A 26517-nucleotide genomic window follows, 5' to 3' on the forward strand; every position below is an offset into this window, starting at 1 on the left:
TTCACAGTGGGAACCACACATGCAGAGATCATCCTTTCACCTACTCTGCATCTCACATAGACATGGAGGTTGGAACCAAAAATCTCACATTGGGACTCATCAGACCAAAGGACAGATTTACACCGGTCTAATGTCCATTGCTAATTTTTCTTGCCCCAAGCAAGTCTCTTCATCTTATTGGTGTCCTTTATAGTAGTTTCTTTGCAGCAATTTGACTATGAAAGCATGATTCATGCAGTCTCCTCTGAACAGTTGATGTTGAGATGTGTCTGTTACTTGAACTCTGTGAAGCATTTATTTGGGCTGCAATCTAAGTTGCAGTTAACTCCAATGAACTTATCCTCTGCAGCAGAGGTAACTCTGGGTCTTCCATTCCTGTGGCGGTCCTCTTGAGAGACAGTTTCATCATATCGCTAAATTATTTTATAGGGCTATCTTCTGTGTACAACCCTGCTTTGTCACAACACAACTGATTGGCTCAAACACATTAAGAAGGAAACAACGCACACCTGTTAAGTGGGCAGGTAGCCTAGTGGTTAGAGCATTGGGTCAGTAACCGCAAGGTTGCTGGATTGAATCCTCGAGCTGACAATGTGAAAATCTGTCTTTCTGCCCCTGAACAAGGCAGTTAACCCACTGTTCCCCAGTAGGCCATCATTGTAAAAAAGAATTTGTTCTTAACTGACTTGCCTAGTTAAAAATATAAAAAATGCATTCCAAGTGATCAACCTCATGAAGCTGTTTGAGAGAATGCCAAGAGTGTGCATAGCTGTCATCAAGGCAAAGGGTGTCTACTTTTAGAATCCAAAATATATTTTAATTTGTTAAACACTTTTTTGGTTACTACATGATTCCATATGTGTTATTTAATAGCTTTGATGTCTTCACTATTATTCTACAATGTAGAAAATAGTACAAATAAAGAAAAACCTTTGAATGAGTAGGTGTGTCCAAACTTTTGACTGGTGCTGCATATTATACTATACTGCATATGACCCTGGAAAAAAAGGGCAACTACGCACACATCATTTCAATTCTCTTAATTAAAGTCTTTAAGAAAACTGTGTCCACCAAGCAGTTGAGTATTTCTCTCTTTCCCTCTCTGTCAGACAGACAGAAGTGAGACAGCAGGACGGATAAAGGCAACAGGATTTGAACAGGCCCTGTATGTGTCAGCCAGATCACCCCTGTTTGTTTCTGCCTACTGAGATCAATGGCAGCACAGACGCCCTGGCAGAACAGCCAGAGACCCTGGCACAGCCACCACCACACAGACCCCCCCTGCAGCTACAAAAATAATCTCTCTCTCTCGCTTTCTCTCGATGCTGACCCTAGCCACCCCTAGCGACAGACGTCCTCCTTACCCAGGCAGACTTATTCAGACAGACTTGTCCATTCCAGACAGACATGCATGTTTGTACTATTTTACACTGAATGAGAGCGGTGCAGGTCTGATTGCTGGCCCAGGGGTATTAACTCTTACATCTACACGTTCCGCTAGCGGAACGTCTGCTCCAATATCCAATGATGGGCGGGGCGCGAAATACAAACTCCTCTAAAATCCGAAAACTTCCATTTTTCAAACATATGACTATTTTACAGCTATTTAAAGACAAGACTCTCCTTTATCTAACCACACTGTCCGATTTCAAAAAGGCTTTACAGCGAAAGCAAAACATTAGATTATGTCAGCAGAGTACCCAGCCAGAAATAATCAGACACCCATTTTTCAAGCTAGCATATCATGTCACATAAAACCAAACCATAGCTAAATGCAGCACTAACCTTTTATGATCTTCATCAGATGACACACCTAGGACATTATGTTATACAATACATGCATGTCTGTTCAATCAAGTTCATATTTATATCAAAAACCAGCTTTTTACATTAGCATGTGACGTTCAGAACTAGCATTCCCACGAACACTTCCGGTGATTTTACTAAATTACTCACGATAAACGTTCACAAAAAGCATAACAATTATTTTAAGAATTATAGATACAGAACTCCTCTATGCACTCGATATGTCCGATTTTAAAATAGCTTTTCGGATGAAGCACATTTTGCAATAATCTAAGTACATAGCCCGGCATCACAGGGCTAGCTATTTAGACACCCAACCAGTTTAGCCTTCACCAAAATCACATTTCCTATAAGAAAAATGTTCTTACCTTGCTTGTTCTTCGTCAGAATACACTGCCAGGACTTCTACTTCAATAACAAATGTAGGTTTGGTCCCAAATAATCCATCGTTATGTTCCATCAAGACGTTTTGTTCGTGCGTTCTAGACACTATCCCAACGCTAAATCTCGGCCACGAGCATGACGCAGAATTTGACAAAAAAATTCTAAATATTCCATTACCGTACTTCGAAGCATTTCAACCGCTGTTTAAAACCAATTTTTATGCAATTTATCTCGTAGAAAAGCGATAATATTCTGACCGGGAATCTGCCTGTCTGTATACTGAGGGAAAAACCGAAAACCGAAAGCCGGGGGCGGGGCGGGGCGGGTTGCGAGCGTAAGGCTTAGTCCACTGAGTGACCACTTAGCTTTTGCTCTCGTGTGCTTCAGCCAGGGCTTTGAATTACGTCATTCCTGTTTTTCCCGGGCTCTGAGACTTCATTGGAGACGTGGGAAGTGTCACGTAACAGCAGAGATCCCTTGTAATAGATAGAGAGAATCAACAAGGGCAAGAAATGTTCAGACAGGGTACTTCCTGAACAGAAGCATCTCAGGTTTTTGCCTGCCATAGGAGTTCTGTTATACTCACAGACACCATTCAAACAGTTTCAGAAACTGTGGAGTGTTTTCTCTCCAAAGCTAATAATTATATGCATATTCTAGTTTCTGGGCAGGACTAATAATCAGATTAAATCGGGTACGTTTTTTATCCAGCCGTGAAAATACTGCCCCCTAGCCATAAGAGGTTAAGACAGCATTCAGACCAGCAGCATTCTCTTTCTCTCTGAGTGCACTCCACTCTAACTGCCATGCTAGTAACCAAACATACTGTCTACTCAACAGCCTCTGAAATTGCTCAGATCTGGGTTGTCTGACAGGCAGGAGTTGTGTGGATAATTCCTTACGATAACAGTTTGTTTCCCCTATTATCGTGGCCCGGAGCAGACTCATACCAACTGGTGTATGTACAATCACTGTCTCGCTTAGCTGTACACTATCATCTACATCCAAATGGACCAGAGAGGATAGGAAATAGTACCAGACAAACTTCAGTCCGCACTGCAATTTTTTTACATTTTTGGGGGGTGAGATATCATCATACTGTATCTACAAAACCGAGAGGAGGATTTGCACCATAATGATCTATCTTTACAGATTAGACCTCTTGTAATTTGAGAATAAAGAGTGTACAGTGCAGTAGCCTGATTTCAGGCTAGCTACTGTAGGCAGTTTTACCCGCATACAGGCAACTTCCTGGTGGACACCTCCCAGAGGCAAATCAACATCAGATGCATTATCCCTCCCTACCCGTCTCTCTCTCTCTCTCCATCCGCGATTTGGTTGCTTCCCGTTGCGTAAGACGAACCACACTATTTGCAAATCTCCCTCGATTTTCGCACAATAGCCTTGAATATGTATATGAATATGTATTTTGAAAGCGTTGTGTACCAAGGCAGAGCGAGGGAATGAGAGAGAGAAAGAGAGAGAGAGAGAGAGAGAGAGAGAGAGGGAGAGAGAGAGAGGAAGAGATCAATTGAGTCCCTGAATAACCAGGGTAAAGAGAGGAGGAAGTCTGCCTCAGCAAATAACAGAGAAACAACAAGGGAGCGTTGTTTGTGCGAGCCCCCTTTAAACGGTCCTATTCACACAGCAACTCCCCACATCCACCCACCCCTCCTGGCTCATTGAGGAACTCATTCTCCATGTGGATCTCGTAGCCTCCAACCGCCCATCGATCGATGCCTTCCTCCCCTGTGTGTGGGGCCTGAGCCACCTCTTTGTTTCACATAGTTCACAAAAACGGGATGCTTGTACCCGCATTTGTATTCTGGGTTCCAATGAGGAAGGGAGAACAGCGGAGAATGAAACCTGTTGCTTTGTGGCCGCTTATCTAACAGACATGGGGCAGACTGGACTAGCCTCTAGGGGGGGCCCAAGTATATTCAATCCATCCAGTGCTTTATCCAGACATAGTTCTTGATGCTAAGCTCTCTGTTGCAAGACCTATTTTGGACAGGCACAGATGTGGTCGGCTCTGCACTGCTGTCAGGGGTCCTGTTGTAGAATGCATTAGGTCCCAGTGGTAGCAAGGTAATACAAGCAGTGATGTCAGCAGTAATATAAGCTATTGATGGATGTCAGTTCAACGTGGCAGGTTTGACTCATCTGCAAATCTGTCACCTTATGTATTAAAGCATTCAGGGAGGGATAGTGGAATGGAATGGAGTGATGGTGGAGAGTGGCGGAAGGGAGAAAAAAAGAGGGAGAGTTTTGCCACACAGGGAGCCTGCAGAATTATGAGAATTATTATAATCCAGCATGCAGCGATGTCTGGACAGGCGTGGTAATGGACTGCCACTTGGGAAGTAACAGAGGAATGCGGGCGGCCGGGCTAAGTTCATTTGTACTGGATTTCTCCCTCCCTTGCTTCCCTCCTTTTGTTGCTTTACTTAGGATTGCAGTGGCACTCTGACCTTCAGAAGACATAGCTCAGCAGGCCCTCCGCTCGATAATTAAATGCCTGGGTCGCTACCCAACCAATCAGCTCGGGCCAGGATCATTGGCCGATTTTTAAAACAAACTAATTCTCTAATGGTCTGAGTTATTTCTCCAATTTACCTGGCTCTGAATTATTGTATTCCGATCTATTCTGTAAGGGGACGGATCAATGGGAGCCGAAGAGAGGGCAGCAGGCAGAAAGGGCGGTGAGTGAGTAGCATTTCGCCCATCATGCAGGGTGGGCGATGCCGCCGTGGAGCGGTGAGGCTCATCTAGGAGCCGCCAGTGGAATAGTGATAACGTCAGACAGGTTTTATGCAGTTCTTCTAAAGAGGGACCAGCTCTGTCGTAAAGCCAGGTAATTAACAAGGTCTGAAGCGTGCGGAAGGAAGACCAACAGCTTGGCTGGTCAAGGTGTCGCAGTATATGATGCAGATAAATTAGGTGCAGTGGATACCCTAACTTGGAATACAATTTTACAAAAGATCATTCACTGTTAATCGTCGTCTGTCTCTACGGAAGCTATTCTGGAAAATACTTCAATCTATCCAACTTAACGATTCCATTTTCTCCATGCATGGGAGAACTAGCTTAATCAATTATTCCACAGTTTGATGAGCTGTCACACCTGTGTGGATTTCAATGTTTTCTGTGTCTTTTTCTCTCATCAAAGGAAACATGTGAGGAAAAGATGGAAAAAGAAGATACAAAAATAAGCCAAATCAAGCAAGGGTGCCATATACCAAACAGTCAAAACAGTCAAAACACTCCACTGCAGCAAGCTACAGTATTTCCAATTTCACATTAGCTGCTATTTGTACCTGACTGATTTTTGGAGAACAAATTCTCATTCTGCGAGAAGCCCATGATGTGAGCTGTCACAAAAAACCAAAGTAGTACATGCATAGCAAAACCATTCTGTTTTCTCGGTCAGTGCTAGACACTTTTACCACATCCCTGAAAAGCTAGCACTGCAGTCTATGGGATTTCGTATCTGTCAATACACCTTCCACCGCGGGTGTGTGTGTTATAGATGAAGATTAATCATTTGTCAAACTGTAAATTGGCTTTCAAATGCTCTAGCTAATTTGCTCTGTGGTCCACTGGTGATAATCCCCTTTCGCAGCTTTCCCCATACATCCCCACTTGTTTTCATCACTCCTTCCATTTAAAAGCAAGGGAGCAAAAAACCTTAATAGGTTTATCATGCAGCTAGCCTGTCTTAATGCTCCAATGAAATGATGTAAGATGAAATGCGGAAGCACTGAATGCCTACCGTCCTTCTCTGAGCAGGTCACACTCCAAGTACCTCTATTGGACCCCCGACATGAATCAGACCCTGAGCAGGAGAAGAGGTAAATCACATTGCTACCCACTGCAGTTCTTCTGTGCTCACACATGTACATGTCAAGTGATGTTATCCTGACTGGCCCTTTCTACCAGCTCAACTGAAAAAGAGTGTAACAATGGGAGCGCCAGATATGGGAAAGAACATGTGTCTCTGAGGAAGTGTGTTGGAAGTGTGTGTGTATGTGTCTGTGTGTGAGTGTGTGTGTGTGTGTATGTGTGTGTGTGTATGGTGTATGTGTGCTTGTCTCGAAGTGTGTGTATGTGTGTGTCTGAGTGTGTGTATATGTCTTTCAAAGTGTGTGAAGTATTTTTGGGTGTTCATGTAAACCATTGCTTGGTTTAAAAAAAAGGAAAAAAGTGCTTGTAGATCAACAAAACAAGCTCAAAAAGCAAGACTGAGATGCAGCGCTGTTGTTAATTCTCTAATTATCTGTGGAATTAAACGGCGGAGTACGCCTCCTGCTACCCCCTGCTGTGACAGATCCATCATAATTGTGTGTATCTGTACAACAACACTTAAATCTTCCTATCGGTGCTGGGTTGGGCTGGAGGGGGTGACGCAATATTGCTGTCAGGCAGCTGTGCTACGTATCGCGAGGCTCAAATTGAACCACAGGGACAGCTTTTTGTCTCAGAGAAATATGTGTGGAAAGATGTGGAAAGATGGATAAAAAATCTGAGGCAGGAGCGCGCCCCACCCTAAAAAACCCATTGTTGTTTTCCTCCTCATCCCTGTTGCACACTGGAACCGTTTACAAGGTGATCCTCAAAGAGTCGCGAGACAGCCATCGACCGTCCTACCTCAGCAAATCCTAATGGCATCACAATCTAACCGCCCAAAAAATGTTGTTACCAGCACTTCCTCATTCACGCCACGGCTAACGCTAACCTTTCACTGAGAAGTTTTCAAAGGAGGGCATGTTTGCAGTCAGCTCTTGTTTTCCTGTCTCCCTGACAGGAATATGGAACAGCTGCTTCCCTCTCAGGGGACCAGACCCCTGGCACTATGTGAGCGAGGTTCAGTCCCCGCTGCAGTGCGTTATTTTTGTCTGGGCCCACGCTCTCCCCCTCCGCCACCCACCCACTCTCTGCCCTCGACGCAATGCCATGCCTGAATTTACTGACCTAATTTCCAGCCCCAGTACAATGTTTATCCCCCATTTCACTTCTTGACACATACAGTGCCTCCCGAGCTCCCTGGAAGGAGACTCTCTCTACTCCGGGACGCTATTCGACCACCGTCTCGCTCTGAGGAGAGGAGGTATAGGGGTTTTAAAGGGGACGGTCAACGGTTCCATTGTTCTTAATTCAACGTCATAAATTGGTGAAACGGAGGGAAAGCAGAGGGAGCGTAGCAAAGAGGACGCTACCCATAAATCAGAAGGAATCTGCAGAGACACCTAGCAGATGGTAGAGAAAAAGCCTTACGCTCCCATCTCAATTCCTCCTTCATGAAGCCTTGCGAAGCTAAAAAGCTCAGCAGCACCCAGAGCCTGCTATGCATCAGGGCTAGCAGATGTAGGAATATCAATATTGCAAAGTTGTTTTGTTCAGTTCCAAAGGCTGAGTCCTCGGTTCACTTCTAACTCCCCTCCGCTGAATGATCCATTTTGAGTGAGGTCCTACATCATTTATAGTTTCAATTCTTGTATTTGAATGAATATGTATGTCATAGGAAATTGAGCATGTTTGAAAGTGTATATCATGTCAAAGACCAAACACATAAACAGAAAGACATACTGTACTTAAAAACACACACAAACACCAGTTTGAAACTACAGTACATCTCTGTTTCTCTTTCTGCAGTTGAAATGAGGTGGGTTGGTCTCTCAAAGTGTAGCAGCACTGCTCTGTTCACTAGCCAGTGTGCTGTTTTAATGAGGATCCTCACAGTCTCAGCTGTTTACTTTCTTCCTGCCTCCAGTAGAATTGGACGCCTCTGCCTGATAGACCTGGATGCATTTCAGTGCAGTTATTACCCTAGTGTCAAGGGCTCCCTTGGTAATGATAATCATCCCTGACTCGAATGGGGATTAAAATAATTATGATTTGGGACGGAAACTATCGAGACAGTTTGGCACTGTCTCACAGCAGATGCAAACAGGAGCTGCCAATGAATTAAAACTGAAAAAATTATTGTTATGAGATCTCTCTGTTCTGATGATGTCGAGGCCTTCAATGATACAGTCGTAAACACAAGCGCCATGGCGTCTGTAAATAGCCTCGGCAAAGAAATGGAGGTCGCTGTTTTCCGATGATTATTAAACGCTGTGTTTTTGCACTGAGGTGGGGGGTGGGGAGAGGTTCGACTTTGTGTGTTTGATGGAATTCATGGGAGTTGTGCCACTGCCACCTAAGGCTTTTTAGAGGGCGTTAAGCGATATAAAGTAGTGGGAAAGTGGTTTGAATGTGTTCAGCCACGGAAGCAGAGCAAATAGGTAGCACTTTGCTTAATCAAAGGCAATAGCTTAGTGAGGAGAGGTAGTGAAAGGGTACTATGTGCGCACATACAAAAACACTTTAAACACAAACGCAAACACTGCATATGTAGAGGTATCCACGGCAGACGTTTAAGGGCTGATATGACTGAAAGGATTGTGCATTTTTGGGAAGGGAAAGCTTTCTTTTCTCTTCGTCCCTCCCTAGTTCATGGAGGTTATCATTGGTGAAAACATGCCCTTGATATTGCTTTCTACCACCCAAATTCTACCATCCCCTATTTTAAATGGAGTGCTCTTGACTTCTTGCCTTTGAAATATTTGCTCTGCTGCTCATCTTTCCCCTGAGTTGTCCTCTTTATATAGCTCCAAAGCCATACCCACAGGGCTAATGTGTTAATTTACCATGCAACAACAATATTGCTTACTCCAATATGTATACTGAACAAAAATAGACACACAACACACAACAATTTCAAAGATTTTACTGAGTTACTGTTCATATAAGGAAATCAGTCAATTGAAATTAATTCATTAGGCCCTATATATGGATTTGATATGACTGGGAATACAGATATGCATCTGTTGGTCACAAAGACCTTAAAATAAGGTACTGGCGTGGATCAGAAAACCAGTCAGTATCTGGTGTGACACATCTCCTTCGCATAGAGTTGATCAGGCTATTGATTGTGGCCTGTAGAATGTTGTCCCACTCCTCTTCAATGGCTGTGCAAAGTTGCTGGATATTGGCGGGAACTTTAACACGCTGTCGTACACGTCGATCAAGAGCTGGTGATTATGCAACCAATGGAAGAACTGGGACATCTTCAGCTTCCAGAAATTGGGTACAGATTTTTGCAACATGGGTCCGTGCATTATCATGCTGAAACGTGGTGATGGCGGCGGATGAACGGCACGACAATGGGCCTTAGGATCTCGTCACAGTATCTCTGTGCATTCAAATTGCCATCGATAAAATGCAATTGTGTTCATTGTCCGTAGCTTATGCCTGCCCGTACCATAACCCCACATCCGCCATGAGGCACTATATTCACAACATTGACATCAGCAAACTGCTTGCCCACACAACGCCATACATGTGGTCTGCGGTTGTGAGACCGGTTGGACATACTGACAAATACTCTAAATTGACGCCAGAAGCGACTTATGGTAGAGAAATTAACATTAAATTCTCTGTCAAAAGCTCCGGTGGAAATGTCTGCAGACAGCATGCCAATTGCACGCTCCCTCAAAAGTTGAGATATCTGTGGCATTGTGTTGTGTGGCCTTTTATTGTTCCCAGCACAAGGTGCACCTGTGTAATGATCATGCTATTTAATCTTCTTCTTGATATGCCACACCTGTCAGGTGGATGGATTATCTTGACAGAGGAGAAATGCTAACTAACAGGATGTAAACAAATTTGTGCACAACATTTGAGAGAAATACGCTTTTTGTGCGTATTTCAGCTCATGAAACATGAGACCAACAATTTACAGGTTGCGTTTATATTTTTGGAAGTAAACATATCGTAATGCTGCCTGTGTGTTATAAATCCCTACACAGTGAGACTCACTTCATCTATCACCACAAGTGCTGGGCGAATCTATGTTCCATGTCATCCGAAAGGAGATGTCGTCTATTCTAAATAATTAAAGGACCAGATTTTCCAAACTTGCTAGGTGCCATAACAGAACTGGGTGATGTCACAAGCCTTCTGTGAATATAGGTTCTTCCATAACCAGAGCCAGTGTTAGTTTCTGTCTATTGAAATGGGATGCAGTCTGTATTCGTGCAGATCACCCCTCATATCCCTAGGGAGCAGTGGTTATGAAAATGATGCATCGAATCAAACAAAAAAGACGACTACTCCAAAAATCTAAATAACAAGTCAATGTTGGTGGTGAATGAAATTGAATATCACAACAGACACATTTTTTATGTATTCCGTTCTAAAGCTATCAAAACATAACTTCCATTGCACATTTTTCTGCTCACTATAGCGACTTCTGCACGCCATGGCCTCTGCTCTCCCCTCCATTGTTGTTGTGCTGACTGTGCGTAAAGCCTGGAGAGGATACTGTACCTGCTTCAGCTAGCTTCACGTACACAGGCCTCTTCATCATTACAACGAACAGCATTACCTCCATCAGCAGGACAACACAGCACTCTGCGGGGATATGGATGGAGTGCAGGGCCAGGTGTGTGTGTGTGTGTGTGTGTGTGTGTGTGTGTGTGTGTGTGTGTGTGTGTGTGTGTACATGTCTGACAGAGTATTTGACAAGAGTAGATGGATACCTGCCTATTTGAGCTTGTGTGTGTCCCTACATGCCCCTTGTCTCTGAGGATCAAGTTAGCGTCCCTCTCTGCCTGTCAAACACAGCAGCAGCGCATACTGCACATGTAAGTGGTATGGGTGACTGAGCACCAAGGGTTCCATACACAGCACTCTGTGTGCAGTCAGTGTCCTGCAAAATATGGTGCAGCACTGCGTAACACAACTACACCACCAGTTAGCACGGGCCGCATTATGAGGCACTACACTATATGAAGTAAATCAGCACCAAGCTGACTGACTGAATCACATGAGATATTGTGTGTCTGCAACACTCTGTGTCTTCAGTCAGCGCCCTGTCAACAGTCTGACAGCATCAAACATGACTCATTTCCATCTCAGTGCCTGGGACCCTTGTTGGTTCTGGGGGGTTTTCATGAGGAAATGCATCAAGTTGCACTGAGGTTTTGACGAAGGTCTCGAATTAATGATTGAAGGAATTAGTCATCACGCCATACGCAAACGACTGCATCACATTTATATTTCAAATGCACTGAGGTTTTGACGAACGTCTTGAATTAATGATTGAATGGATTTGTCTGTTGTGCAAAGTAAGCCTAAATAGAAGCCAAATCTGGGAAACTACCGATAACACTGATTTGTATAACGCATAGGCATAGTTTTGGTGGCTGGTGATTTCATGTGTTTTTAAATTAGGGAACACGCAAATGGAGAAAACTGTTGATGGAGTTAGGTTGCCCAAGCCTATGTCATTCAATCATCCTCCAGTTGGGTGGGCACACAACATATTACGAATCACAGTTGGTCTGCTCAATCAACATTTTCCCAATTTCTCTATGGCTCAAAATGGGTGCAACTGATTCATCTATTGAAGTGAAAAGGCATCGACCGAAATGGGCTTAATTCTAACTTGATAGAATTATGTTCACACAAGTCTGCATGTCCATCAATGCAGTGCCGTTAAAAGCACTGAAGTTAGAATTCGGCCTTGAGTCAATACCGATGCAAACAAAGATAGTGGGATTGAGGATTTGGAGAGTATGGAAAAATGTAACTCTTTGGCCAGCAGCAACAGAGGACTACATGACTTTCCACAGTAACAGACTGCTATAAAGACGCAAAAGATATCACTGACAATGAGGTTGTTTCACTTAAAGTCTATATACTCAGTTGGCTGTTGGAAGCAGCACTTTCCCAGCTTACAAAGAAAGATGACTTAGTAGCATTGGCTTAGGACAGCGTTTCCCAAACTCGGTCCTTGGGACCCCAAGGGGTGCACATTTTGTTTTTTGCCCTAACACTACACAGCTGATTCAAATGATTAAAGCGTGATGATTAGTTGATTATTTGAATCAGCTGTGTATAGGGCAAAAAACAAAAGGTGCACCCCTTGGAGTTCCGAGGACCGAGTTTGGGAAACCCTGGCTTAGGATCAAACAAGACCTTGAAAATTACCAAGTGTGCATCTCTATCAATCGTCTAATATTATCCTAAAAACGATCAATCAAACGCGATATCATGGGCGTCAGCCATTGCTGATACTGTCATTACCAAGGTAGCCACATCACCAGAAGCACTCACCCTTAAAAAGAGGGTCTATTTTCTGAACTCTAGAAACGGTCTCATTCTAGGAAAGGGAAATTACATCACACTCCTAGAGCAGGACTTCCCTCTATTTTATATGTTGGGGAAAAAAATTGTACGGATGTATTCCTTGAGTTCAAATGTCGAAGTCATTGCCTTGGAAAAGTCTCCAGAGTTTTAAAACAGTTTCCACAGTCTCCTCAACACCTCAACCTCCATCTCCCCTCATTCCCCATCCTCCCCCTCACCATCACCCCAAGCACCCCAACGAGGACCATGGGAGAAGCCCCCTGCAATTTGTCCTATATCTAATAGGTACTTTCTACCCGTTAGTGATCACGAGGTGACAGGACTTAGAATTGGAAACTCGCTTCCACTCACGGGGAGACGGAGGAAATACTCTCTATAATTACCGCTAAATCAAGCAGACTCCTCTTGTTTTTCCTCCTCCTCCCTCTACACCTGGCCGCACGTTATTGTGAGGGACCGAGCAGGCAATGTCGAAAACCCGCTGCACCAAGCAATTTTCCCCCCATAGCTGATGTTGCAGTTTAGTTGGGTAGATTCAGGACTGCCTGAATGACTTGGTGGCTTTTTTTAAAGTCTTGCTCTCGGTACAAGGCGTTAAAAAGGCAGCTTGACTCTGAGCTGAACAATGGCACCAGATCAACAGCTTAAAGTGACACCTTTATTAAATCCATTTCAAATCAAATCAAAGTTTATTTGTCACATGCGCCGAATACAACACGTGTACAACCTTACAGTGAATACAACCTTACAGTGAAATGCTTACTTACAAGCCCTAACCAACAGTATTAAAGTGGCCAGTGATTTGGGTCTATATGTTGGCAGCAGCCTCTCTATGTTAGTGATGGTTGTTTAACAGTCTGGTGGCCTTGAGATAGAAGCTGTTTTTCAGTCTCTCGGTCCCAGCTTTAATGCACCTGTACTGACCTCGCCTTCTGGATGATAGTGGGGTGAACAGGCAGTGGCTCGGGTGTTTGTTGTCCTTGATGAACTTTTTGGCCTTCCTGTGACATCGGGTGCTGTAGGTGTCCTGGAGGGCAGGTAGTTTGCCCCCGGTGATGCGTTGTGCAGACCGCACTACCCTCTAGAGAGCCTTGCAGTTGAGGGCGGTGCAGTTGTCGTACCAGTCGGTGATACAGCCCAACAGGATGCTCTCGATTGTGCATCTGTAAAAGTTTGTGGGTTTTTGGTGACAAGCCACATTTTTTCAGCCTCCTGAGGTTGAAGAGGCGCTGTTGCGCCTTCTTCACCACACTGTCTGTGTGGGTGGACCATTTCAGTTTGTCTGTGATGTGTACACCGAGGAACTTTCCACCTTCTCCACTACTGTCCCTTCGATGTGGATAGGGGGGTGCTCCCTCTGCTGTTTCATGAAGTCCATGATCATCTCCTTTGTTTTGTTGACGTTGAGTGAGAGGTAAGCTGTCTCATTGTTGTTGGTGATCAAGCCCACTACTGTTGTGTTGTCTCCAAACTTGATGATTAAGTTGGAGGTGTGCATGGCCATGCAGTCATGGGTGAACAGGGAGTACAGGAGCGGGCTGAGCACGCACCCTTGTGGGGCCCCAGTGTTGAGGATCAGCGAAGTGGAGATGTTGTTTCCTACCTTCACCACCTGGGGGCAGCCCGTCAGAAAGTCCAGGACCCAATTGCACAGGGCGGGATTGAGACCCAGGGCCTTAAGCTTAATGATGAGCTTTGAGGGTACTATGGTGTTGAATGCTGAGCTGTAGTCAATGAACAGCATTCTTACATAGGTATTCCTCTTGTCCAGATGGGATAGGGCAGTGTGCAATGTGATGGTGATTGTATCGTCTGTGGACCTGTTGGGGCGGTATGCAAACTGAAGTGGGTTTAGGGTGGCAGGTAAGGTGGAGGTGATATGAACCTTGACTATTCTCTCAAAGCACTTCAGGATGACAGAAGTGAGTGCCAAGGGGCGATAGTAATTTAGTTCAGTTATCTTTGCCTTCTTTTGGTACAGGAACAATGGTGGCCATCTTGAAGCATGTGGGAACAGCAGACTGGGATAGGGAGTGATTGAATATGACCGTAAACACACCAGCCAGCTGGTCTGCTGGGTGAGCAGGCAAAGTCAGGACATTCAGAATTGTAGGGAAAGCCACGTCAGAGATGCTCCCATGTGGCAAATCTGAATCAACATCTTGAGTCAGAGTAGCCTAAGTACCTCCATTTCTACATAGTGCACCAATTACATCTAAGCAGACCACCATCCTCAATTCACAACTAAGTTCGTGATGAGAATATATGAGAAGATGGTCCTGAGGATAGTTTCAAGGAGACCACTGACAGAGCACCGAACAGTGCAGGATGAGTAAATCTCATTAAAGAGAGACCATTTATCTTTGAACCCTTTGAACCCTATCTTTATTTGATCTCAAGGAAAAAAACAAATGGCCTTGCCGTTTTTTGAGGGGGGGTTCTATCAAAAACATGGAGGAGAACGTGGGTTTAGACAGCAGCATATCAAACGGGGGATTAGCATCAAGACAACGCTAATTCTCTAATTCGCCAGAGATAGAAGACAACCGACCGAAGCATAGCGAGAAAGAGAGATGCACATGTGGAATTTCTTAGTGAGGTTTTAATTTTCCAGGCTGCCTTGGCAGCCAGCCCCCTCACTGTACTGCACTGACTGGGGACTGACTGGTACCAGCGGTGAGGAGGAGTTGCCAACTGGCAGGATCCCCTCCACCCCACCAGGTTGCCATTGTTTATTAATAATCCCAGCAGCCTCAGCAGGCTACAGTAAGGATGCCCAATAGCACCCGTAGGGGAGTTTCATCTCTTCCCTCTCTTCTTTCTAACCTGTCATCAGGTAAACTGGAGAATAGAGTCCAGCCCAACACGTAAGCAACCAGGGTACTGGGCTTCTGCTGTCTGCAGAGGCCTCTGGGCTTTTTCTCAAGATTCAGGGGTTTTGTCCAAATGGTGGAGGCTTTGTTATTTATGGGGGTGTAGTGTGCCTCGAAGGACATCCAGGCTCGAAGGACATCCACTCTGCCCAGAGTGGGTGAAAACGCGCTTTGGCAATGACATTTCACTTCCTTATGTTATAGAATACATTTTACCAAGACTAATATGATTCTTCATGTTCTGAATCTTTCAGTGGGGTCTTTCTCAAACATATCATTATCATTCTATCCAAAAACTGGTATTTCGTAACTTAATACGTCCAATAATAAGCACCAAACTCTTGTTGACAGAGCAGTGCAGCTTTCTCGCTGAAACTTTTGAGGATTTTACATTTTGTGGTCGTTGTCTTCCAAGTTGTTTCCCACGTGCCGCAAATAGCTAAATTACCATGACATGAGCTGAATTAAATGTAAAAGGCTTTGAAAATAAATAGCTCAGTGCTCCGTTGACATTTCATGGAGATATGCTTGTTTTTGTGAGAAGTCTTTGAAAAAGAACAGGAACTTCGCATTAATATTTCAGAAAATAGATGATGAGTTCAATGGTAAGCCTATCAGATAGCCTTAATTCTCCCACAGCATCCAGCCTAGCTGGCGTTTCTATTTTCCTGATTTTTGACCACTTCTTTTCTCTGGCCTCCTTCTCTGGCCTCCATTGATTTAGTCGCCCTAATTTTGACCATCCTACAAGGGTAAGAACTCTAATATGTTTTGAACAGATTATGATAGAGACATGAGGTTTGGACCTTTGGCTTTCTTAGAGGATTACAGTGAGGAGAAAAAAGTATTTGATCCCCTGCTGATTTTGTACGTTTGCCCACTGACAAAGAAATGAGCAGTCTATAATTTTAATGGTAGGTTTATTTGAACAGTGAGAGACAGAATAACAACAACAAAAATCCAGAAAAACGCATGTCAAAAATGTTATAAAATGATTTGCATTTTAATGAGGGAAATAAGTATTTGACCCCTCTGCAAAACATGACTTAGTACTTGGTGGAAAAACCCTTGTTGGCAATCAGAGGTCAGATGTTTCTTGTAGTTGGCCACCAGGTTTGCACACATCTCAGGAGGGATTTTGTCCCACTCCTCTTTGCAGATCTTCTCCAAGTCATTAAGGTTTCGAGGCTGACGTTTGGCAACTCGAACCTTCAGCTCCCTCCACAGATTTTCTATGGGATTAAGGTCTGGAGACTGGCTAGGCCACTCCAGGATCTTAATGTGCTTCTTCTTGAGCCACTCCTTTGTTGCCTTGGCCGTGTGTTTTGGGTCATTGTCATGCTGGAATACCCATCCACAACCCATTTTCAATGTCCTGGTTGAGGGAAGGAGGTTCTCACCCAAGATTTGACGGTACATGGCCCCGTCCATTGTCCCTTTGATGTGGTGAAGTTGTCCTGTCCCCTTAGCAGAAAAACACCCCCAAAGCATAATGTTTCCACCTCCATGTTTGACGGTAGGGATGGTGTTCTTGGGGTCATAGGCAGCATTCCTCCTCCTCCAAACACAGCGAGTTGAGTTGATGCCAAAGAGCTCCATTTTAGTCTCATCTGACCACAACACTTTCACCCAGTTGTCCTCTGAATCATTCAGATGTTCATTGGCAAACTTCAGACGTGCATGTATACGTGCTTTCTTGAGCAGGGGGACCTTGCAGGCGCTGCAGGATTTCAGTCCTTCACGGCGTAGTGTGTTACCAATTGTTTTCTTGGTGACTATGGTTCCAGCTGCCTTGAGATCATTGACAAGATCCTCCCATTCCTCACCGTTCTCATGATCATTGCAACTCCACGAGGTGAGATCTTTTTATTTGCGAATAATTGCACCAACTGTTGTCACCTTCTCACCAAGCTGCTTGGCGATGGTCTTGTAGCCCATTCCAGCCTTGTGTAGGTCTACAATCTTGTCCCTGACATCCTTGGAGAGCTATTTGGTCTTGGCCATGGTGGAGAGTTTGGAATCTGATTGATTGATTGCTTCTGTGGACAGGTGTCTTTTATACAGGTAACAGCTGAGATTAGGAGCACTCCCTTTAAGAGTGTGCTCTAATCTCAGCTCGTTACCTGTATAAAAGACACCTGGGAGCCAGAAATCTTTCTGATTGAGAGGGGGTCAAATACTTATTTCCCCCATTAAAATGCAAATCAATTGATAACATTTTTGACATGAGTTTTTCTGGATTATTTTGTTGTTATTCTGTCTCTCGCTGTTCAAATAAACCTACCATTAAAATGATAGACTGCTCATTTCTTTGTCAGTGGGCAAACGTACAAAATCAGCAGGGGATCAAATACTTTTTTCCCTCACTGTATCTACACAATTAACTTGTTTTTTATTTTACCATTGATCATAATATGCATTTTTGATTGGCCACCCAACATCCAGGAAAAGCCATAGTTAAATACAGTACTGTTAATGGCTTTGACTGTAAGGATTCCATATCACTATTATTGGTGCCAATCATGATGAATGGCCTATATGGCAAGATTTATGATGATAATAATGTTTTATATTAATGAGAAAATGTATACCTGCATCAATAGGGCCACCCAGCGACATACCAAGATACACTGTCAACTATACATGGTCTCGGGAATGGCAATGTGTTTGTTATTGTGAAGCCATAAAGCCTTCATTCATGACTAATAGCTTTGACAGTGGTGGCATAAAAACCAACATGTTGCTTCATATGTATAGCATCTCAATTTGAGCGTGTTTGCTACAGCAGGACATTTGAATTATTGTGTGGATTATAATGAATTTACATTTTTATAGGGGTTGATAGAAGGAAAATCAAGTCTAAAAGTTCAAAGTGGAAATTAAACTTCAGAAGTCTTTTTAAACTGCAAATACACATAATTGAAAAATGACCTGCATTGCAGGAATGTTCTCTTTCGACAGGGTGATCAAATTAAGATACTACAACTGTAGAATCAGGTCATCAGCTAAATGACATATGGGATAATTATCCAAATTGTGTCTGTCCATCAGTGATTCATTAAAATACATAGCAAGAATAACCCGTATTGCACTGTAGTCCTAGATTTGACCAAAGTAATATTTTGATCTTGATAGTGAAACATTTAGCAATCAAATAGTAATACATACATTCTTTCAAACATGTATGCTGCTGTCTAATTTGTTGTCTAAATACAGAAAAATGTAGGCTGTAAGATTAAAAAATGTCCTACAAAACAAATACAAATGTGAGAAGACCAGAAACAATAAACAATGTAGACCCAGAGGCAGAAAGATTTACTTTTCATTATTATCTTTTAATTGCATTCTTTCTCCTGAGGCTAATACCGTTTAGATTCAATAATGGCTGCATTATTATGGCATGATGAAAATGCCTTTCAAAAAGACCAGCCTCTCTCCTATTCAAATTTAATCTAATCCACTAGAAGCTAAAAGATAACTATCAAAATATACAAGACAAGAGTAAAAAAAAAAAAGATCCCAAACAAAATCTTGCACACAGCAAATTGGCCAGTGTTACCGATCCACTCGGCACACTCTGGTTGTTTCCATGTCATTCAATGAAATTACGTTGAACCATCATGGAAAAGACATTGAATTGACGTCTGTTCCCAGTGGATAGTGCAGATTTTTCAGTGCAACATTTATAGTGTTGATTCAAGTGTTAAATGAACTCTGTAGGTGTTAAATTAACACACATTTGTGTTAATAACCAGCGTTATCATTATACCACACCCATCATTATCATATTTCCTAACATGCTCTATTATGGGTTAAAAAAAATGTAATCGTTTTAAAAAATATCTGTGTTTGCACGAACATTGATTAATTAATTAATCTTATGCTACTCAAATATAAATATCACATTTTTTCTAAAGTAATCCTATCTGTTAATCCTATCTGGATTTATTGCACCTGTTAATGAAATGTCTGTTCCAGTTTGGATGGTTTAGGTAGTCTCATAACGTAGTCTTCCCAACCTGGCAGGCAGTCATTCTGAATGTAGAGCCCTATAAAATCTGCGATGCAGAGAATGTAGGTGGAATCATGGAATTCAGACATTAAAACAGAATTCAACAAAATTCAATAATGTATTGAACGCTGTAGGAAATCAACTAAAGGTATTGAACCTTTTAGAATATGAATTCACTTGCACAAGATTATCATCAGACATGAGTTTGTCTACCACTTTGTGTGTCACGACTTCCGCCGAAGTTGGTGCCTCTCCTTGTTCGGGCGGCGTTCGGCGGTCATCGTCACCGGCTTTCTAGCTGCCACCGATCCATGTTTCTTTGTCCATTTGTTATGTCTTAATTGTTCACACCTGGTTCCCATTTCGTTATGATTACTTCCCTATTTAAACCCTCTGATATTCAGTATGTGTTGTGCGTTATTGTTCTACTGTTGGTTGTATGTATAGTTATTGTTTTATCCCTGTGTGGATTTTGTATTATGAACTTTTCATAGAGTAAAATAACGTATATTTTACTCAGTTCGGTGTCCTGCGACTGACTCTATTTCTCATCTCATATACACGGACACTGACATTGTGTAGCCGTTAGCGATGATGCTAATATTGATAACTGTTTTCTGGTAGATGGAAAGGCTTTCCCAAAAACCTTTTCAATTAAATGTTCACAACAACGTAGCCTATGCCTACCTGGCAGAATGATGATGATTATTTGCATCAATACAGTGGTGATTAGTTTAGCAAACTCTAAAATCATGTGTGCTACAGAAACACCGCTAACCAAACAAGTTATTTTGCTGGTGTACACTGAATAAACGGTATCAACACCCCCCAAATAAATATTCTTAGATTTTTCCCAGACCTCAACAGTGGTCTCCTGGTGTGGTTTAAGCATTGTTGTGGACTTAGAAGATTGAATTGTGTTGTTTTTTATAAAAATAAAAACATTTAAAAAAATCTAGAAAAACTAAACAGAGAAAAAAATCTATTTTTAAATGAATTATAAAATATTCACTTAGTGAAGGCCACAGGATTGAGAATGAATGCAATAACTATGTCTCTGTCACTAACAAATACAGTCATGGGTGGTAACTCTACAATTCACTTGAAAAGCAAGGCACTCTGGGAAATATGCAAATAAGGCGTTAAACTAAACTGTGTGTTAATTTAACACTGAAATTGTGAACCCATATAGACACTGGATAATTTGCTGAGCACTAAAATCAAGATGATTCAAGCCAAGGTCACGTTCACAAGTTTGTACAGACTACTATGTCTTTCAACAGAAACGTATCTGGTCAATCAATGTTCCTCAGGCTATGTTCTTCGCTCTCCTTAAATGAATGCAAATTTTCCTTGGTCCTGCCTTTGGGTAAAGTTTGGGATTACATTTGTGAATTGATCTATATATGGATTTTTTTTATCCATAAAATGATCAGAATGTAGCTAGGTGGACATGCACCTGTGAATCAACCTCACTTATTTAACACTGACCAAACATTAGACTTTCTTGAAGTAAACATGTTTGTGTTGTTGTTGTTGTTTTGCACCTGGCCTGATTGATGGCTAGGCTGTCATAATTATATGGTTGAAGTTTATTTACTGTTTTCATCTTTGTAGATATTCTGACAGGGAATATTGTATGGGTTTTGAATCATTACACGCTCTTTTTTGTGTATGATATTAGAAATAGTCAAATAAATCAACATTTTACACATTGCTATACACCTACATTCACTTACAGGTTAGAAATAATATTGGTATTTCACAACCACACAGATGTGTCTTCTACAGTGGGGATAGATAATGTCAGTTCAGTTTCACCACCAGTGTATAACATAGCATTAGGGTTCACCCCCTGATGAAGGTGCATATACTGTACAGTATACAGTGCCTTCAGAAAGTACTCATCTGTCTTGACTTACTACACTTTTTATTGTGTTACAGCCTGAATTCAAAATGGATTAAATATTTTTTTGTTCATCCATCTACACACAATACCCCATAATGACAAAGTGAAAATATGTTTTTAGAAATGTTTTCAAATTTATTAAAAACAGAAATATCTCATTTACATAAGTATTCACATCAAACCCCTTACAATCACCTTTGGCAGCGATTACATCTGTAAGACTTTCTGGGTAGGTCTCTAAGAGCTTTGCATACCTGGATTGTACAATAGTTGCCCATCATTCTATTCAACTCTTCAAGCTCGGTCAAATTGTTAATTGATCATTGCTAGACAACCATTTAAGTCTTGCCATAGATTTTTAAGCAGATTTAAGTTAAAACTGTAACTCGCCCACTCAGGAACATTCAGTCTTCTTGGTAAGCAACTCCAGTGTAGATTTGGCCTCATGTTTTACTGCTGAAAGGAGAATTCACCTCCCAGTGTCTGGTGGAAAGCAGACTGAACCAGGTTTTCTTCTATGATTTTGCCTGTGCTTTGCTCCATTACGTTCCTTTGTTATCCTGAAAAACTCCCCAGTCCTTAACGATTACAAGCATACCCATAACATGATGCAACCGCAACTATGCTTCAAAATATGGAACGTGGTACTTTGTAATGTGTTGTATTGGATTTGCCCCAAATATAACATTTTGTATTCAGGACAAAAAGTTTATTGATTTTGCAGTATTACTTTAGTGCATTGTGCAAATAGGATGCATTCCTTTTTTACATTCCGTACAGGCTTCCTTCTTTTCACTCTGTTAATTATGTTCGTATTGTTGTTGATGAATCCTCAGTGTTCTTCTATCACCTACATTAAACTCTGTAACTGTTTAAAAGTTACTATTGTCATCAAGTAAAAAATCAAGTCCATGCAACTTATTATGGGACTTGTTAAGAACATTTTTACTCCTGAACTTATTTAGGCTTGCCTTAACAAAGGGTTTGAATACATATTGACTCAATACATTTCAGCTTTACATTTTAATAATTTGTAAAAAAAAAAATAATAATTAAAACATAATTCCACTTTAACATTATGGGGTATTGTGTGTCGGCCAATTTAATCTATTTAAATTCAGGCTGTAACAACAAAATGTAGAGAAAGTCAAGGGATGTGAATACCTCCTGAAGGTACGTATTTGACTGATAAATAATTGATTGAGGTGTCTATATTAATTTTGCAGGCATAAAAAAATGTCTGCCTTGATTGACTCACTGAGAGATTTTTGAGGCTTCCTTCAGCTGTAGGGCACTATCCCTGCTGTGCACGGTAAGCCATGCATACTCATCCCATTAGCTCACTACTGTATTGGAAAGTACATAGAGTAAGTAGGAAATACATATATGTATATGAGTGCATGGTGAGATGCAGTATGCACATCTCACAGTTGCACTCTGGGCAAGGAACATTTTATATAGGAGTACATAACGTATAGGTACGAGTCGTAGATTTTTTTGTCTTTAGTTACTGGTCAAGCAATCCCACAGTAGCCTCACGTCAACTAACACATCCAGAAACTTCATTTCTGCTTAGGTCTTGTGGTAGCCCCAGAGGAGAAGTACAGGCCAGAGGACAACTGCAGGTCAAATGATTACCACTGCAATTTGGAATGAAGTTCACCATCCGTTATGTGTTGTTCTGACACATGGCTTGATTTGACCACTGTTGTTTTTCTTCCCATCAAAACAGGTTTTTTATTCCCTCTGGAAGGAAGCCTTTCCGGCCACTCCAGCTGCAACCAGCACACACTGCTAGTCCAGCCAATAGTGGAGACGCCTGATGCCTCTTGGCAATGTGAGACAGTTAGCTCTTCTAGCTCCGGCACTGAGAGGGCTTGTATTTGATATTCTTGTCCATACATAAGGAGAATGGGCCACTGCCTACCTCTCAGTTTATCTATTTAGGGAGAATGTGCAACTATGCTCCCTAATCTGTGTGTGTGTGTGTGTGTGTGTGTGTGTGTGTGTGTGCGTGTGTGTGTGTGTGTGTGTGTGTGTGTGTGTGTGTGTGTGTGTGTGTGTGTAGTCTCTAGTGTGTAGTCCTTTATTTGCCTTTGTGAATCATGGCAACATGAGGTTGCAATCAATCCATCATTGGAGTGCACAGCAGGAGTCACAAAACATTATGCTGCAGCATGTACTCCCAGGCTTTGAAGGCTTCGTCAACACAGTGTCACCAAGCATGGGACACAGCTGTAGCCTCAAGCTCCTGCAGGCATTTTCTTTTTGGCATATGTGATTGTGAGCCGTTTCTCTTTGAAAATGATTATATGTTGCCATCATATATGAAATCTAAAGGCCATCTGATTGAATTAGCCATATGACATATTAAAAAAAAAGACTTTGTTTTGTGGCTGTAGCCATTTTTTCATGCATGTTAATCGCAGAATAATGTGATATAACATATTGGCATACGGTCAATATGTATGTGTTAATGCCTTGCCTGGAAAAACAGTTCGTGGAAAGTGTCCATTGTAAAGAGCACTTAAAATGCAGAGTAGAAATGGAATGTCATTCAGAGTGGACTTGAAGAGAGCTATATCGATTGACAACTTTCAACTTGGTGTTGATCACAAAACAGGCCACATGGCAGCATGGATATGATGTCAATAGTGATATTAACAATGACAGTAAATCTGTTCTTGCTGCTGCTGTGGCCTACTTTTATCTTGGTCAATGAACATGTTGAAATGACCACTCTACAGTATATGTCGTTATTATGATTTGATTCATATGAAGATGTCAAGAGAAAATGTATCTTAGTTCAATCATTGCTGTACCATGTCTGTTTGAAATTACATTTGTCTGATGTGGAATTAAAATGGGTTCAGGAGAGTAAGACCGAGAGTACATGATTGATCTGTAACTGGAAGGATAACGAACTCTATTGGCACATATATAAAGGCACAAAGTAAAGAAGAAGTCCCAGTCGTTAGTTATAAAACCCAGTCGTTAGTTCTAAAAAACGAATTGCCCACTAAAAGTGGAGTTGCATTTCTAATCGTGTATTCATCAGCACCAGTCAATTATCCTGCCTGTAGATGATGATATGACACATGAGCCAAAAGAGCGCGAGCTCCCCCCGCAGTTAGTTGACAGTAGCGCACTCACACAACTTCACTTGAAGGGGAGGAGAGGCAACTTTGGCTCGATGGTGCAACCTCCTAAACATACATATATTTTCTGATCATAACATTTCTGCTCTGTTGAATTGATTTGAATAAGCCATTAACATCAGCATCTTTGAATTATTGATCAAGCTGCTCTCCAACATACAGGTCTGTGTTGAAAAGGTAGACTAATGAGGCAACAGTCCTGACTGATATTGTCGCATTTGCTATATTTTTACACACATACACACACGCATACACTTGCACGATGGATTCTGTCTAAACTGTGTTTGAAAGTATTCACGGATAAGATAAAATAAGTGACACACCAATTACTGCATATTAACAACTGAGAGACTAACATGAATGCATTTCACCATTGCATTACACTCCATACTGCAGGTGAAACGGGTGGCCTTCATTCCACACTTCGCTAGAAACAAACTAACGATGCTTGAAATGTGAGCAATTGAAATGCGGCATAAGTCTTGACTTTCAGAAGCGTCGGTATTTAAGTCGTATGTTGTAAAATGAACTGATAGGGACTCACACTGCGCAATCAACTGTAGTAATGTTGATATAATCCCACATGGGAATGGGAATCAACGTTTGAGCTGAACCCCGTTTTTTCTAGAACAAAATACACAAGCATATTATGATGCTGTGCCTGGAACTTAAATGTGCCCTGGTCTGATTCAGACGGTCCATTCATTGAGGCGAGGGTCAGTGTGAAAGAAACTATGCGTGGACAGAAAACGGAATCTTAATCCTTTCTCCCCCTCACTATTACGCTCTTTCATTATTTCATCCTCCTCTGCAGCCTCGCATTACATACATACCGTCTCCAGTCATATGCAATGAGAATTCAGCCTATCGCCTACTGCACTGAACCACCAACTCACGTTGCATGTAAATGTAAGGTATTAGGATCTAGCGTTGTTCATATCCACAGTAATGGACATTTAGTGAATGTTACTTGAGATAAATAACAACATAGGTTGGACACATGGAAACACAAAACTCAAATAGGCTATATATAAGACAACACGATGCCTGATTTGACAATGATAAAGCAAAGAAAAACGCATCCGTCCAGAAAAGAACACTGTAGCCTATCATGTTGACCATGCAAAATCGCCATAACTGTCAGTAGGCTATAGCATAACCTCTAGCTATACTAATAACTGGTATAGTGTGTATATAAAATATTAAATTTAACGCAAATTAAGCTACACTTATGGAGGCTTACCTAAAACTGATTCTCCCCTGTGCTCGGAATATGTGGTCCAAGGTGCTTTAGTTTTCTGGCCGAAAACTTTTGCTGGAGCATATGTATCCAGTGTGCATGCTGGTAGCTCAATCTTAGATGTTGAATTGTGGATGAGTTGGCGGTCCTTCTCATGCTCAAGAGAGAGAAATCCTTCGGCTCGGCAAGTTGGTAAGCATGAGTACACAGAGAAACAGAGTGACCAAGTCGACCCGTGGGGAAACGGGAGTTCGACAGATAAGAAGAAATATCCCGATGTGTTCTAGGGAGGTTCGGGCGAGCTCGGATCCGTGAAAGTCGTTCGCAGGTGAAGAGGTGGTAGTGAGGATACCAAGGAAGGTAGGCAGAGACTGATCGAGTGCAGTGCAAAAGGAAGCGAAACTAGGGGGAGGTACTGAGAAATACAGTTTTGTATTGTAGAGGACGGCAATACCAGACAGCAGGGGGTGGGACTGAACCACACGAGACGAACGGGAGAGAAGGAGGGGGGAAAGAAGGGTGGAGGATGAACGATATACCGTGTCGTGACATTATGTGTTGATAAACAACGATTATAAAGGTTCAACTTTGAAAATCCCCAAAAGAAGACCGAATGACAAACGGTAAAGCAGCCCCAAATCGGACTACTGAGGAAAGTGTAGAGTCTAGGTTTGAATATAATGATGAAGCTCTGACAACAGCAGGGTCCGGGACGAAATCAAAGATCGACTCCTAAAGAATGCCTTACCACCGCGCTTTTACATTGTGTGACTGTTTCTTGTGTGACTGTTTCAATGGAAACCTAGTAATGTGAAGCAGGAATAAAACCCAACTACGCATGTATCTCTCTCTCTATCTCTCACTCTCTCTCACTCTCTCTCACACACACACACACACACACACACACACACACACACACACACACACACACACACACTAAT

General features: G+C 42.2%; 1 protein-coding gene across 2 annotated transcripts in view; it reads right to left on the reverse strand.

The window, feature by feature from the left end:
- Window positions 1-25996, reverse strand: part of LOC115204093 (BMP/retinoic acid-inducible neural-specific protein 1) — a 126851-nt gene extending 100855 nt beyond the window's left edge. The window contains exons 1-2 of one of the 2 annotated variants that reach the window (XM_029769401.1): window positions 25580-25996; window positions 5963-6025 (exon numbers count right to left, since the gene is read on the reverse strand). The gene's annotated coding sequence lies outside the window, so the exon portion shown is untranslated. The remainder of the gene's footprint in view (window positions 1-5962; window positions 6026-25579) is intronic. The other variant, XM_029769400.1, reaches the window with a different exon arrangement.
- Window positions 25997-26517: the final 521 nt, after the last annotated feature.

This window comes from Salmo trutta, chromosome 12 (genome assembly GCF_901001165.1).
Source record: "Salmo trutta chromosome 12, fSalTru1.1, whole genome shotgun sequence".
Taxonomy (NCBI): domain Eukaryota; kingdom Metazoa; phylum Chordata; class Actinopteri; order Salmoniformes; family Salmonidae; genus Salmo; species Salmo trutta.